The sequence below is a fragment of the Lactuca virosa genome, chromosome 5 (genome assembly GCF_052849685.1).
Source record: "Lactuca virosa cultivar CGN04683 chromosome 5, Lactuca_virosa_CGN04683_v6, whole genome shotgun sequence".
In the NCBI taxonomy this organism is placed as follows: Eukaryota; Viridiplantae; Streptophyta; class Magnoliopsida; order Asterales; family Asteraceae; genus Lactuca; species Lactuca virosa.
In genome coordinates, this window is record NC_136430.1 from 3289065 (window position 1) to 3304902 (window position 15838).

Sequence of the window (15838 nt, forward strand, 5' to 3'; positions counted from 1 at the left end):
CTTGGAGAAGAAGAAGAAGATTTTACGGAACAAAGAAATACCTTTGGTGAAGGTGCAGTGGGAACATCGGAGGGGATCCGAGTAGACATGGGAGCCGGAGGCGGAGATGCGCGAGCATTACCCGACATTGTTTATTCCAGCAGACTTCGAGGGCGAAGTCTAGTTCAAGTGGGGGAGAATTGTAATGCCTCGATTCTCAGGTACCGATTTAAATGAAAATTTATTTGGTTTTAAGACCTACTCGACGAGTTGGTTGCCCTACTCGTCGAGTAGCAGCGAGATGGATCGCGTATTTAGTGGCCTACTCGCCGAGTCCATGAAGAACTCGACGAGTAGGAGCTGGCAGATGAAACCTTAAAATCCTGGGGTTCTGTACCCTATTTAAAGAAGCATAAGCCTCCTTTGGCCTCTTTGCAGTCCTTTGAGAGCTCAGAAAACCCTAATTCGTGTGGTGCTTCATTCTTGTGTGTCTTAAGCTTTAGAAAGGAGGTTTTTGGAAAGGAAGAGTTGGAGGGCAAGAGACTAGGAGCAAGGAAGGCGTGGGAATCATAAATCTACCTCAGTTAGCATCATTTGGAGGTATCAAGTCGTCACCTTTACTTCATTTTCCTTCTAGACCTCTTTTGGTTGAGATTTAGGGTTTTTATGGTTTGGTTGAGATGATAATGTGGGATATGAGCTAGATCTAAAGTTGTAACTTCAGATCTGGACCCTTTTTGGGTTCTAGAGTCATAAAGCTCTGAGTTTGGTCATGTATGAAGCCTCTTTGAGTATAAAACCCCATTGTGAGCTTGGATTTGACATTAAGAGCCTTTTTAGCTATGCATGCACGTAAAGTTTGCAACTTTACGTGAAAAGCATGCCTTAGAAGCTTGGATCCGTAATTTGGAGCCACTGCATGACTTAAAAGAGTCTTTATGGCTTAAGGACTGAAGGAACTCGGCGAGTCGCAAGGTTGACTCGGCGAGTCACGTGAAGATGAGCCTGGACCCGACGAGTTGGATGAACAACTCGACGAGTCCGATGAAGATTGTCGTAGACTCGACGAGTGTATGAACAACTCGGTGAGTCGGTTGAGGTTTCCCCAATTTATGTATGCGTGTGGTACCGTCGAGTTGCAAGAAGGAAACTCGACGAGTGGCCTTAGGGTTTCGATCGTAAACCGAAGGAACTCGACGAGTCACTCCGGTGACTCGGCGAGTGGACAAGTACTTCAAGGAACTCGGCGAGCAGCCGAGGGTACTCGGCGAGTTAGCGTCAACATGGACTGTTGAACTTGACTGATGACTTTGACTTTGACCAGTGTGTGATTAGTTGGCTTATGGGGTACCTTGAAAGGTTGGGAACTTATGGGTATGATTATATTATGGTAATAGGTGGTGGAGTTGTTGACAGTGATCCGAGAGTTGGAGTTCATCTACCGAGTCGACATCTGCAAGGTGAGTTATCCTCACTATATCAATAGGTTCTAAGGCACCAAGGCCGGCCCTTTAGTTGTTATTGTTATGGTATGCTACATGTGGTTATGACCTGTTAGATCGGAATAAGGATAGACAATATGTTATGCTCTTATGATCCGTAGGGATTGATATGTTAGTGACCTGCTAGGTCGGTGCTCTAGTTATGAGAGATTGCTATGATTGGTGATCAGTGAGATAGATATGTTTGATGTTTGTATATGCCAGTATATGTTAGTTATGCGCACATGGTTATTTTCTTGTTGCTTGGGTTGAGGCGGTCCTGCTTTGTGCTGAAGGCCAACACACGCTATGAGCGGTCCGGGGAGACTGTAGGCCCACGTGGCGGTCCAGTTATGCCGAAGGCTCGGGACAGATTCAGATAGACTGTAGGCCCTACAGGGCGATCCAGTCAAGCCGATGGCCCTGTATGCATGTTGTTGATTGTCTGTTACAGATATGGTATTATCGTTGTGGTATTGGTATTTTGGGGGTAGCTCACTAAGCCCTCGGGCTTACAGTTTTCAGTTTATTATTTCAGGTACTTCAGGAGATCATTGCAAGGCGAAGGCGTGACCGTACCGCTCCTCATCCTTATGATCTGGTTATTGGGACACTCTGATGAATAATGATTGAAAACATTTTGTAAACAAATACTATCTGGTTTTATTTATGATTGGAAAAGTTTAAATTTAGCGTAAAATTTTTGGATGTTACACTTGGAGGGCTCCTGCGAAGACTGGCCCTTTCGCTTGTTCCAAAACTTTTTCTTCCCACCACTCACCTTTGGTGGTTCGGGAGCGGCTGCCATTTCATCAAGATCAACCCCGTGATCTATCAGGGTTTGTGCTAAACACTTGGCGCTGTCGAAAGTGGAGGGTTTAGCACTAAATACATTCCCCTGAGTTGGGGGTGTCAATCCCCAAATATATCTCTCTATTTTCCATCTTTCTGGGGTGACCATCCCCGGATAGAGAAGAGCCAGATCGCAGAATCTAGCTGTATAAGTAGCAATGTCGGAACCGTTCATCTTCAGGTTCCAAAGTTCGTGTTCCAACTTCTGCATCTCGCCTCTTGGACAGTACTCAACAAGCATGAGTTCCTTTAAACTCTCCAAACCCATGGAATTTGCTACCGGTAGAGTTAAGGACTTGACCCGACCATTCCACCAAGTCAATGCTCTACCAGTGAAGGTGCAGGCGACAAACTTCACCTTTTCTGCCTCAGAACATGCGCAAATCTCGAAAATTGATTCGATCTTCTTGAACCATCGGGTTAGGGAAATCACTCCTTCATTACCATCGAAAGATTTGGGCTTGGCATTCTTGAAATCTTTATAGGAACACTCCTTCGGGTGTCCTTGATTGCCATCAAGATTCTGCTAGAGCCACTAGGATTTATTTGTGCCATTGTGGCACCCACAACGGTTGTAACTGCTGCCTGGTACATAGCAGGATCGAATTGAGGAGGTGGTGGCGGCGGAGGATCGTTGCTCTTCTTGTTGGATCTCATTCTGGGAGGCATCTTTTCTCTAAAAAGATACAAGGGGAAATGACGATAAGCCTTCTATACTGATCATGAATCGGATATTTTCGAGCAAGATATATCTTAATCCTACAGCGATAATAAAGACCTATAATGATAGCTACTAACAATAACAAGGAATTGCAGGTCTTTTGCTTATAAGGATTTGTACTACTAGTGATGACTCTATGCAGTGTTATAGTACCATAAAATACTCCTATAGTATTTTAACTATGTGTTTTCATTAGCATAAGATTTGGTGAGTTTTAGACTTGTTGCGACACCACAGTCACTCCCAAACACATGTTGGTCATATCTCGGACAAATATAGTTGATGAGGTTATATTGGCCCCACATATGACTACATAACTATCCAGGTTTAACTGCAGTGTCCAACTCGCCCTAAATACTTTTATGTAGTTCTTACTATGTTATCTTCTTGCACGTATGTATACTTGTATACTTTTGTAAAATACTTAACATTTTAAAGTATACTTTTAGTTTCAGAGCGCTTCGGCCCTTTAGTGTTTATAGTTGCATACCATGTAAGGTTCGGTATACTTAGTTCACTATAAACCATAGCTCTGATACCAATCTGTCACACCCCCAAACCGGAACGGCGGAAACGTTCGGGGATGGATGACGTCATATGTAGTATCACAACAATTGCCTCATAGTAATCAAAGTAAACACAACCATTACATTGAATATATATATAAAGGTATTTACATCTCATGTGTGCAAATGGTTACACCTAATTTTAAATTTATAACCTAACTACCTTAACTAACTACTTGCACCTAGGCAGTGTACCTAGTCAGACTATAGTATAGCTTCGGGTAAGTCGGGTGTCGATCACAGGGAACGGTATTGACTAATTAATCTACTTACTATTAAACTAACCTAATTATCAACAAAGGAAAGGTTTTTATCTAATTTTGCAAGCTTAGATGAACTTAATTCTTTAACACAAACTCAATCAATAAACAAACACTTCTGTTAGTTCGAATCCACTTTCACTCAATGGGTATTAAATTAGCTATGACAATTACTGTTGGTTACCAATTAAGACATTATTAGCAATTTAGTTCCAAATCTACTAACTTTAATCAATTCATGTAAATGGTCACACAATAATTAACACATAATTGATTATTAAATGAAATTGGACCTATGTAAGATTGATTTGATAAACACACATTATGGTCATAATCATGAGTTCTCTAGCACAACTTAATTTTAATAATTCAATTGCTTATCTAAGATTGGTTTGATCTTAGCTCTAATAAACTAGTGTTCACTGAATTATTAGGTATTCAAATTCATGTAACTTCCTATTATCTAACTACACAGAATAAGAATTTAAGGCAATCAATTATCAAACAAACATGCTAGGTAAAATCAATCCAGCACAAGTCTTAACCAACTAGTAAATCAAAGCTAAAGTAAATACACCATGAGTTCCAGCTTCATCTAGCTAACAGAAGAAGCTAGATTTAGTTGGACATACTAGCAACTAAGCAAACACAATCGATAATCAAAAACATGTTTAAATGTACCAAAATATGAATCAAATATTGAACTTCTTCTTCCTTGGTGTTGAAAACCAATTCCAGAACTTTTCTTCTTCTCCAATTCGTGTCTAGGAACCCTCCAAGGTAGCAAAAAGTCTCCGAAGTCGTAATGGACAAGTGTTTATATAATTTCTAATTTTTCCAATCTCACGTCGTGAGCAGATAAGCCTCACGTCGTGAGTGCGAGATTAACGTATTCGACAAGGACTCTTCTTTCATCTGGTGCATATCTTTTAGAACACTCTACTCACGTCGTGAGTCTTCAATTACTCACGTCGTGAGTACATGTTTTGCTGAGTTTTTTTATTCTTCTTTCCTTCAAGCCTCCAAAGTTCCATGTTTTGTCAATTTTAGTCCCTCTCTTCGAAAATGCTTCTATTTCGCTGCAAAATATAATTTAAACCTATAAGTACCATTATTCTATGCAAATAACCAAATTATTAACAAAAATGTAAATAAATATTGCCTAAAAATATGTATAATTATGGCAATATCAAAATACCCCACACTTATACTTTGCTTGCCCTCAAGCAAATCTAATTATTTTTAAATTAAACCTTTATCACCAACATCACATAGAGCGATCCAACTCAAACTCAGCCATTATGCCAAGCCCTCAATGCGTGCATTTGTGTCTAAAATTTTTCCTAAGTAACTCCCCTCAATTCTAAATACTCACATTCCTCATAAACATGCGCCCACTTCTTTTGAACAATTCTCATTTTAAGCATCCCTTCGAATCCATCCGCATAAAACTTTCTAACCTAAAGGTATTTTTGTAAAGCTACCCAAGCATACATAATCTAGAGAATTACAACTTTTAGATACCACACTATGGAGCTCTTGAATTCTTCATTTCTTTGATATTTGATATTTGATTTCATCGAATTCACCACCTTCTTGTGTAATTATTGGTATCTTCAACTTTTAATTTCTTCAGAATTTTTGATCTTTGATCTTCAAACTTTGATACTTCTATAGCTCCAAAAATTCTTCAATTTTTCACTTTTTGGTAATTTCTCTCATTCTTTTTTACATGTACTCACTTTTTTTTTCTTTCACTCAAAACCCTAGATGCTTAAGCAGGGGCGCTTAACTTCAACCCTTATTGGGTAGAGATATTAGTTTTCCTGGATACATTTCAAGTACAGGCTGCTAAACATATTGCATTCCTCAAACTAAGCGATGTTGTGTTTTTGTCCCATGATTTCACTAGAATAAAGGAGGCCACAGATGCACTATAACGCATATTGGCTCAACTAAACATTTGAGCTCTCATCGGATCATCCCACATAACGCTAGCAACTTAAGTTTAAATTATCATAACTACTAGAATTTTTTTAATTATTTATTTAGATTATTATTTCAAATCTATTTCTAAAATTTTTAAATTTACTAATTTTCTAGCAATATACTTTTTCGACCCCCTAAATACCCCACACTTATTACATACACTACCCTCATTGTATGCATAAAATAATTTAAAAGCAATAAAAGAGAGAAAAAGGAACAGACTCCCCTGGGGTAGTAGTGGCGAGATCGAACTCTAGTCGTGCGGATAAAATGTGTATCTCGAATATGGACTTCTTTTGAATCGGAATTTGGATCTTGATCATTGCGAGATATATAAAGCACCAATAACGAATCGAAACTTTAATCTTCAATAAAGGTGGTGTAAATCTCCAAAATAACTTGTCGGAAAACTTGTGCCACATTATATAGTGGAGGTAACAAGCCAGAATAATCTTCAAAATAACTCCAAAGAGAATGGTGGTGAAGTGTGTATAAAATGGTGGATGAAAAGGCTTCATTTTTGCGATAATTTTCGACTCACGACGTGAGAAATGGTATTCACGACGTGAGGCCACTAAATAAAAAGTCGGAAAGCCTTCGTAACCCAGCTCACGACGTGAGAAATAAGGCCTCACGACGTGAGAACTGGGCAAACAGAAACTGAGACAGCCCATCTTATTTTATAAATGAATGAACTCCAACCAATGTCTTAATGAATAAAGACCCTTCTAAATGCATTATTTGACGACTCTTCTAACTCTATCCTTTCTCTCGACGCACCCCACACTCATTTCCAATTGTGGGTCTCGATTATAGACTTTAGACTCTAAACGACACTTGTCTAGACGTATATGCTCTCGACTCGACTTTCCTTCCCGGGACTCCTTTAGCAAATCTGAAATATAGCAACCAAAGGAAAAATAGAAGTAACATAATAAAAACAAACAAACAAGTTCAAAAGTTTAACAATCCAAACAAGTTCAAAATCAACACAACCCAAATTAAACCAAAAAACCTAATTAATCAAAATCATCTTCATCATCATTATGTGCTCCACTTGTGGCCGCTTTGTCTCCCCTTGACTGTTGATAAGAGCTCCATGTAGACAAATGGGGTATTGATTCCCCAAGTGTGGTGGTTGCTCAATACCGAAATGTCGAACCATGTTCTCCAGTGTACCCCCGATCCAATTAGTAATCAAGGATAAATGATCAAAATATCCCGCGATATCTCCTCCAAGAGGTGCTCCTCCAAAGGGTGCGTGTTGATGCACCGGCTGCCCTTTCTCTCCTTAACCTCTAACATTCCTCCGCCGAGGCCGTGGTTGTGGTTGTGGCTCGGGTTGATCATCTTGCTGCTCGTCACCATCATCATCCGAATGAAGAATTCCCCAATAAGACCCATAATTCATTACTACCCGCATTGTCTCCAAATACCCCATAGTAAACTCATTTCCCTCCATACATGTCAAAGAACGGGTGATGTCGGGAACGATCAAACCATAAGACCGGGCCAATTTTGTAATAAAATGGCCTCCACAAATAGGGCTCCCGGGGCGGGAACTCGTAGCAAATTCCGCCAAATAGCGGGCCAAGAATTATGGAATGTTGCAACATACTCCCGGCTGTAAAATTGACCACAAATAGAACAAGTTCATCTTTGTGACCTTGTCCCCATGACGTTTATGGTGGATGGAAAAAGTGATAAGGCGGTGGAGTAGGCAGTGGATTGGTGACTTAATGCTGCTCTCTGGTGACACCCCGGAGTTAAACACTCTGGAAGCAATGTTGCTCCAAAAACCTACCCCCGAAACTCCATTCTCATAACCTCGGGCAGCCTCCCTCAAAAACATCTCAAACTCGGGTGTCATGGCGTCATGCGCCTCATACAACCCCATACGCCAAGAGAACTCCACCAAACTACATTCTCGGTATTCGTCCCCGAGACGGAAAACCAATGCTCGCTGAAATGTAGGATCTTGGACATTTTCATGAAATGTCATAGTTGCAAAGAACTCCACACAAAGTTCTTTGTACACCCTTTCTTGAATTCTGAACAAGTTGTTCCACCCTTTACACGTAAATGAAAATCCATTTTCCAAAAATATTTTTGTGAGATACTAGGACATCTGATCAACAAGCCCAACCTCCCTTAACCTCGCCCAATTAACTGTAGGGGCAACATCAATCTCATAGTTGTAAAGCCACCCCAACCGGTTGTTGCACCGTGTCAAGATATCCCGAGGCAAAGTGGTTGGGAAGACATAAAATGGGTGCAAACTAGCCACCCTATTGGAACTTCTCTTCTTGGACCCATTTCTGCAAAATAAAACAACAAACAACCACAAAACAAAAATCCAAGAAATTATGAGCAAACAGAAAACTGTGTTGATGGTGCCAGGATTCACGTCGTGAATCCTTAAGGATTCACGTCGTGAGTTCGTCGTGGGCGGTCAGAATCGGTCAACTATGCACGAATCGGTCCAAAAATCTTCAATGGGGTTTATTCATATGTTAAATCTAAGCAAAATCTGGCAACGTGCATGTGCTAAATCACGAATTCTAGGGCATGTAAAAAAATACTACTAAATACCAAACACTAGCCCTAAATTCAAATTATTAAAGCAAAATTAGCCATGAGAACTAAGAAATCTTACCTTAAATTGGAAGATTATGTAAGAAAAAAGAGATTAAGAGTTGGAATTGGCCGCAATTGGTAAGATGGGGGGACCAGACGGCAGCCTCACTTCGTGGGGAATAAAGTATGTTTTTAGTCAAAGGGATCTGTATCTTAACTGTGGTCCCGTGAACTTTTCAGTATTCACGTCGTGAATTCCTAAGATTCACGTCGTGAGTTCGCATGGATTAAAAAGTTGGGCCATTCCATTTATGAACAATTGGGCTGGGAAATTGGTCCGTTCTAATTTATACTTAAATGGGCTAAAGCATGTATTGGGCTTAACTAACAGATTCACGTAAGTTTTCCTTAACTCACATCGTGAGTCCTAAAGGATTCACGTCGTGAGTACTGTTTGGCACTTAATTTATTAGTAAATCCCAAATTTCATTAACTATATTTCATTATTACCACTTAATTTTAGGGACCCCACACTAAGTGTTTTATTATGCACAAAATGTTGTAGATGATATGATCGGTTTTCCTAGAAAAATAAAAAAAAATGCAAAAAGAAAAGAAAATCAAAACCAAACTCGGGTTGCCTCCCGAGAAGCGCTTCTTTTTGATGAAGTCATGAGCCGGACTCCGTGCTTCCTACGTTGAGCTATTAGAGGAGTCCACCACCCGCACCTTCTGTTCTTTCCATCGCCTCTTGTACGCTTGAACACGTTGAATGTACGCCTTCTTTGAATTCTCCTTTTTAGCTTTGGTCTCGTGTCCATCGAGCTTGCGTTTGATCCCTTTAGTCTCAAATTTTTCTTCACTTTTATTAAGCTCCCTAGGAATCTTTTCTTCCTTCACCAATGGACTCATCTCCTTGGAAGTAGCCTCATCTTCATTACTCGACAATTCATCACTTTCCTCACTCATCAAAGTTGTTGGTTTTGTGTAGGTAATGACTTCAACGAAGAACAGGACGGATGCTCTTGGTTTGGTGCGTTTGAGTTGATGAATTGTTTTGATTTCTTCCTCCATGAGCTTCTCCAATTCTTCAAGATCATCATCTTCATCCATACTGAACACCTCACCTTTTACATCTTCTCCTTGAAAACCATCTTGTATTCCAAAAGTCTCCTCATCATCACCAACCCTCAATGTAAGCTTGGATTCACGAACATCAACTAAAGCTCTAGCAGTATTCAACAAAGGGCGACCAAGAATAATTGGGACATTAACATCCTCCGTCATATCCATAACCACAAAGTCAACTGGAAAAATGAATTTCCCAATTTTAACTAGGATGTCTTCCACAATACCCCTTGGATGAGTAACCGAACGATTTTCCATGTGGATGGTCATCTTTGTAGCCTTCATTTTTTGAATATTCAGCTTTTGATAAAATGAATATGACATCAAATTTATGCTAGCCCCAAAATCGGCTAAAGCATAAGTATTCAAGTTATTACCAAACTCACATGGAAGAGTGAGGCGGGCAGGATCTCCCATCTTTTTAAGTATGTCTCCCAATACCACTCTTGAACTTTTCTCACTAAGAACAACTTTAGAATTTTTCCTTAATTGCTGACGAGTATCTATAATATCTTCTAGGAATTTTGCGTATTCTGGAATTTTTGAAAGTGAATCGATAAAAGGGGTATTAATAGGAATACCCTTTATTTGCTGAATAAACTCCAGATGCTCCCTTTCCAGTGGATTGAGATGTGCTCGAGACGGAAACGACAAAGGCGGTCGGTAAGTCGGAACGGATTCTGAATTTTTATGTTCAGACTGAGCCCACAGCGTGAGCATATCGGGTTCACGACGTGAGTCTGATGTTTCAGCAGCATCTTCATTTTCGAGCTTTGACTTCTTTGGCTTTGGTCCGGATGGCTTTGGCTCCTCCTCTAGTGCTTCTAAGAACTCATGGATGGCCTCTTCTTCGGTATCAATCATCATAACATGGGAATTAGCCTTCTTTTCGGGAAATTGGGGAGATAATCTCTCATTAACCAAAGTAGTAAGTTGACCAAGTTGAGCTTCAAGGTTGTGGATGGAGGCTTGCTGATTCCTTAATGATGTTTGCTGGTCAATCATCATTGCTTGCTGATTTTTCATCATAGTTTGATGCTCCTTTATCATTATTCTTTGATCCTTCAATGCTGCATCCGTATCATCATGTCTTTTCTCTGAAGCTTCCATGAAACGAACTAACATGGTCTCCAGATCAACTTTTTCTCAGCTGGTGGTTGCTCCTTTTGGTAGAGGCCCCGGCCAGTCTGTCTGTATTTTTCCTCCGTCTATTTCTTGTACTCATCGTATGGCAGCCACTCCTTCTTTGGTTTTCTCCAATATTCATCATACTTGTCCCCACTCGAGTAGCAAACTTGAGCCTTCTTGTTCCCATGTTCATCCAAATGGCAATCCTTAGTCAAGTGTGGCCCACTGCATCTCTCACAGCCAACTCTTATTGCATGAATTGATTGGTCCATTTGGGTCAATCTCCGGTCCATAGTATTTAGCATTTCCATCATAACAGCCATCTCTTCAGACTGTGCACCCCCACTGCCTTTTGCTCCATCTTGTCTTGGGTTGTGGTACTCACGAGAGTGTTTTGCGAATTCTTCAACTAACTCCTTGACCTCCCTTCGGTTTTTCCTTGTCAATGGGCCTTGAGAATCAAGGAGTTTCCTTGTCATAACATTGACCCCATCATAGAAAATAGACATCTCTTGTTGAACATTAAGATCATGTTGAGGACAATTCCTTAACAACCCTTTGTAACACTCCCATGCCTCGTATAGTGACTCCCCTGGTTGTTGCTCAAAGTTGGCTATTGCCTTTTTGAGTTTAGCAATCTTGGATGGTGGGCAGAATTGGTCTAGAAACTGCTCACACATTTGATCCCAAGTAGTGATTGTACCAGGTGGGAGTTCTTTCAACCAGTCTTTTGCAGCTCCTTTGAAAGTGACTGGTAGCATCCTCAGCAATACAATATCTCTATTGACATTTGGGACATTGAAATAGTCAGCAATGTCATTGACCTCATCTAGATGCTTAAAAGTATCCTCATGATCCTTTCCATAAAACGAAATATCCTTTAGTGCATTAAGGATGTGTCCCTTCAACTCGAATATGGCAGTGGCAGGAATCGCGGGTTGCACTAATACCGTACTAACATCTTCTCGAATATGCTTCTTGTAAGCTCCCATTGACATTTCTTTAATTTTCGCCATTTCGTTGCTTGTGTCATCTTCGGGTTTGCTCGTATGTAGTCCAAAATCGTTCTCAGACTCGTATTCCGATTCGTTTGGGATAGGTATTTGATCTAAGCTTTCAATCTTGCTCTTGTCTTTTGAATATGAACTCGATTCTCCCGTTTTCTTCCCCGACTTCTTTGAGAACACTGACTTGAACTCTTGTAAGGGTGTCTTCTTTGGTGTTTGATCGTCTTTCACGTTCTTATCCTTCTTTTTGTGAAGGGCTGACTCTGGATCTTCAAATGGTGGTACCAAAGGTGTGTTGGAACCTCTGGTCATGAACTCCTGCAAAATGAACAAAATAAAAACGTAAAACTGAACAAAAACTAAATAAAAATTGGTTACTGACTGTCCACCACGACGTGGTAAAGGCTACCACCTCGTGTTGTCGTAGAAAAACAAGCAAAAAAGAAAAACGAAAAAAACGAGAAAATACTGAACTCACGTCGTGAGTTAGGTACTGGAACAAAAAAAATTAAGCCGAAAAAGTAACTTTTTGCAGGTTGTACCCACAAAAAGGATCGATTAATCTAAAGTAAATGAATAAACTATCAAATAAACCGTTCCCCGGCAACGGCGCCAAAAACTTGATGTGTGCAAATGGTTACACCTAATTTTAAATTTATAACCTAACTACCTTAACTAACTACTTGCACATAGGTAGTGTACCTAGTTAGACTATAGTATAGCTTCGGGTAAGTCGGGTGTCGATCACAGGGAACGGTATTGACTAATTAATCTACTTACTATTAAACTAACCTAATTAAAAAACAAAGGAAAGGGTTTTATCTAATTTTGCAAGCTTAGATGAACTTAATTCTTAAACACAAACTCAATCAATAAACAAACACTTATGTTAGTTCGAATCCACTTTCACTCAATGGGTATTAAATTAGCTATGACAATTACTATTGGTTACCAATTAATACAGTATTAGCAATTTAGTTCCAAATCTACTAACTTTAATCAATTCATGTAAATCTATGTATGGTCACACAATAATTAACACATAATTGATTATTAAATGAAATTGGAGCTATGTAAGATTGATTTGATAAACACACATTATGGTCATAATCATGAGTTCTCTAGCACAACTTAATTTTAATAATTCAATTGTTTATCTAAGATTGGTTTGATCTTAGCTCTAATAAACTAGTGTTCACTGAATTATTAGGTATTCAAATTCATGTAACTTCATATTCACTAACTACACAGAATAAGAATTTAAAGCAATCAATTATCAAACAAACATGTTAGGTAAAATCAATCCAACACAAGTCTTAACCAACTAGTAAATCGAAGCTAAAGTAAATACACCATGAGTTCCAGCTTCATCTAGCTAACAGAAGCAGCTAGATTTAGCTAGACATACTAGCAACTAAGCAAACACAATCCGTAATAAAAAACATGTTTAAATGTACCAAAATATGAATCAAATATTGAACTTCTTCTTCCTTGGTGTTGAAAACCAATTCCAGAACTTTTCTTCTTCTCCAATTCGTGTCCAGGAACCCCCAAGGTAGCAAAAAGTCTCCCAAGTCGTAATGGACAAGAGTTTATATAATTTCCGATTTTTCCAATCTCACGTCGTGAGCAGATAAGCCTCACGTCGTGAGTGCGAGATTAACGTATTCGACAAGGACTCTTCTTTGATCCGGTGCATATCTTCTAGAACACTCTACTCACGTCGTGAGTCTTCAATTACTCACGTTGTGAGTACATGTTTTGCTGAGTTTTTTTATTCTTCTTTCCTTCAAGCCTCCAAAGTTCCATGTTTTGTCAATTTTAGTCCCTCTCTTCGAAAATGCTTTTATTTGGCTGCAAAATATAATTTAAACCTATAAGTACCATTATTCTATGCAAATAACCAAATTATTAACAAAAATGTAAATAAATATTGCCTAAAAATATGTATAATTATGGCAATATCAACATGTGTTTGATTCATATCTATATACATCAAAAGTAGCAAAATAAAGATGTGACTCTATATGCTCCGTCTTCTCAGAAGTATGTTGAGGTACCTGTCTACTGATTCCATGAGAATACAAGAGGTTTTGAAAAGAGTATCAACATTAAGCTGGTGAGTTCATAAGCATGTTTTAGAAATGAAAACCTGTTACTGAATCAGTGAAAAAGTTTGTATGTTTCCAAGAAAATCCAATATTTTCTAACATATGAGTTTGTTATAGAGTTCCATAAGGTATTAGTTCGAATGCCTGTTTACCACCAGATGAAATGTATAATACTGTTTTGAATTTAAAATCACTTTTGTATGAAAACTCTGGCTATCACTAGTATGTGTAAAATTTTCAGTTGGAAAACCCTGATTACCACCAGTATGTATAGTAGTTTCATTACTTAAAATAAAACCATGTATTTTATCCCCTGGAATCCTCCAGTATAATGTATAGTAGTTCTATTAATCAAAATAAAACTGATGAAGAATGAAATCCCGTAAACAAAAGGTTAGTTTATACTATTGTGAGTCGTATAACCATGCTTGATATGACCTAGTGACCTTTACGACGTTCTTCAAGTGTCGGATATATGACATCTGTCACCCCAGGCATGCCTGCCTAACTGTAGCTAGTAGTTCAGGTGTGGGATTGTCAGTCCCGAATAGATCTATTCACAAATCTAACGCTCTCCCTCCAGGAGACTCTGGTTATACTATGATAGGGTTTAACATGTACCCCGAATGGTACAATTGAACAGTTGTCTCACAATTCTGTATTAACTAGTTTACGTGTAGTTCTGTATTGTTCTATTGTGTTTGAATCCGTTTGTATACTTTGTAGAGTAATAATTATACTTAAATAATTATTTAGTAATGTATTCTTGTTACCCGATAAATATCATTGAATATCATAAACTAAGTCTGTCATAGTATATATGCCTGTAAATGTAAAACCATGTATTGAAATCCCAAACTATACCTATTATAGTTTTTATGTATGTTATGTACTTGGTATGTGTTTTGATCTGAAAACTATGCAATTTTGCTTGTAAGTTGAAAATGTCCCTTATGCTCAACATGTTACAAAAGGGATAAATCATCTAGATATTTTATAAAAATGTGGAAACCGTATGGTTGTATCAATTGCATCAGTTTTAAACATGTTGAAATCCTTTTGTGTAAATTCACAAAATCATTTGTGATTGGCTTGTACTCTCCCCTAAAAACGCTAAAATAGTAAAAGCATAGGGGTATGAACTCACTGTTAGTTGCGTGAAAGTGTTGGACAACGAAACTGGGAATAAAGACCCTCGAGTTGATGTACGTGACACTCAACGGGATCCTAATAACAATTAATACATATATGTATTTTATTAGCGAAACCATTTATTATAGTGTTGGAAAAACACTTGTTATTGGTTTAGGAATGTTAACGAGACTCGATCGAGGTGGAAAAGTGGTTTTGCGGCCAAAATTTCACGTTGTGAAGGAGTTTGCGGTCGTGAAGGGTTTCCGGCCGTGAACAGTTCTAGGCCGTGAACAGCCCCTTGAAGGGTTTACGGCCGTGAACGGTGTTCTTGAAGGATTTATGAATCTTTGAAGGGTTTACGGCCTTTGAAGATTTGAAGGGTGTACGGCCGTAAACTCAAGAACAATGATGTTGGATTCTATGCAAAACGCATTTTAGATGCTCCAAAACAACCTCCAAAGGTGATTCTTGATGATTTTCGGAAGAAAAGAGGGTGTTTTGGTGTTTACGGTTGAGAGGTTAAAGAGGGAACGAGGGAGTTTTCGGCAAGAAAAATGTAAATGAGGGGTAGATGCTCATATTTATAGGGGGTTCCATGGTCGGTGGTGGGGGCCACCTGTCGCTGGCCGTAAACGGGTTTACGGCCGTGAACATCACTCAGGCCGAAAACTATTGATTTTTCAAAAGGGAACTCGGGTTTTTCGTATGATTTTGGTTCCGACTCATATATAAAATTCAGTTATATAACTAAATGATTTTCCAAACCAAAGGAATTTGACGGAACTCAATAAAATTCAAATTTTATTAACGGAAATCGGCTAACTGTAACAGAAAAAGGTTCGGGTTGTCACAGACTAAACGTATACCCCTCGATAGGTTCGTACTCAGACTTGTGAAGGGAACAA

The 15838-nt window shown here is 38.9% G+C and overlaps 1 non-coding gene across 1 annotated transcript; it reads left to right on the forward strand.

Annotated features, from left to right (window-relative positions):
- The first annotated feature begins 11206 nt into the window (after window positions 1–11206).
- On the forward strand, window positions 11207–11313 carry LOC145118330 (small nucleolar RNA R71). The gene has a single exon (XR_013713286.1). It is a non-coding gene; the product is annotated as a small nucleolar RNA R71 (small nucleolar RNA).
- Window positions 11314–15838: the final 4525 nt, after the last annotated feature.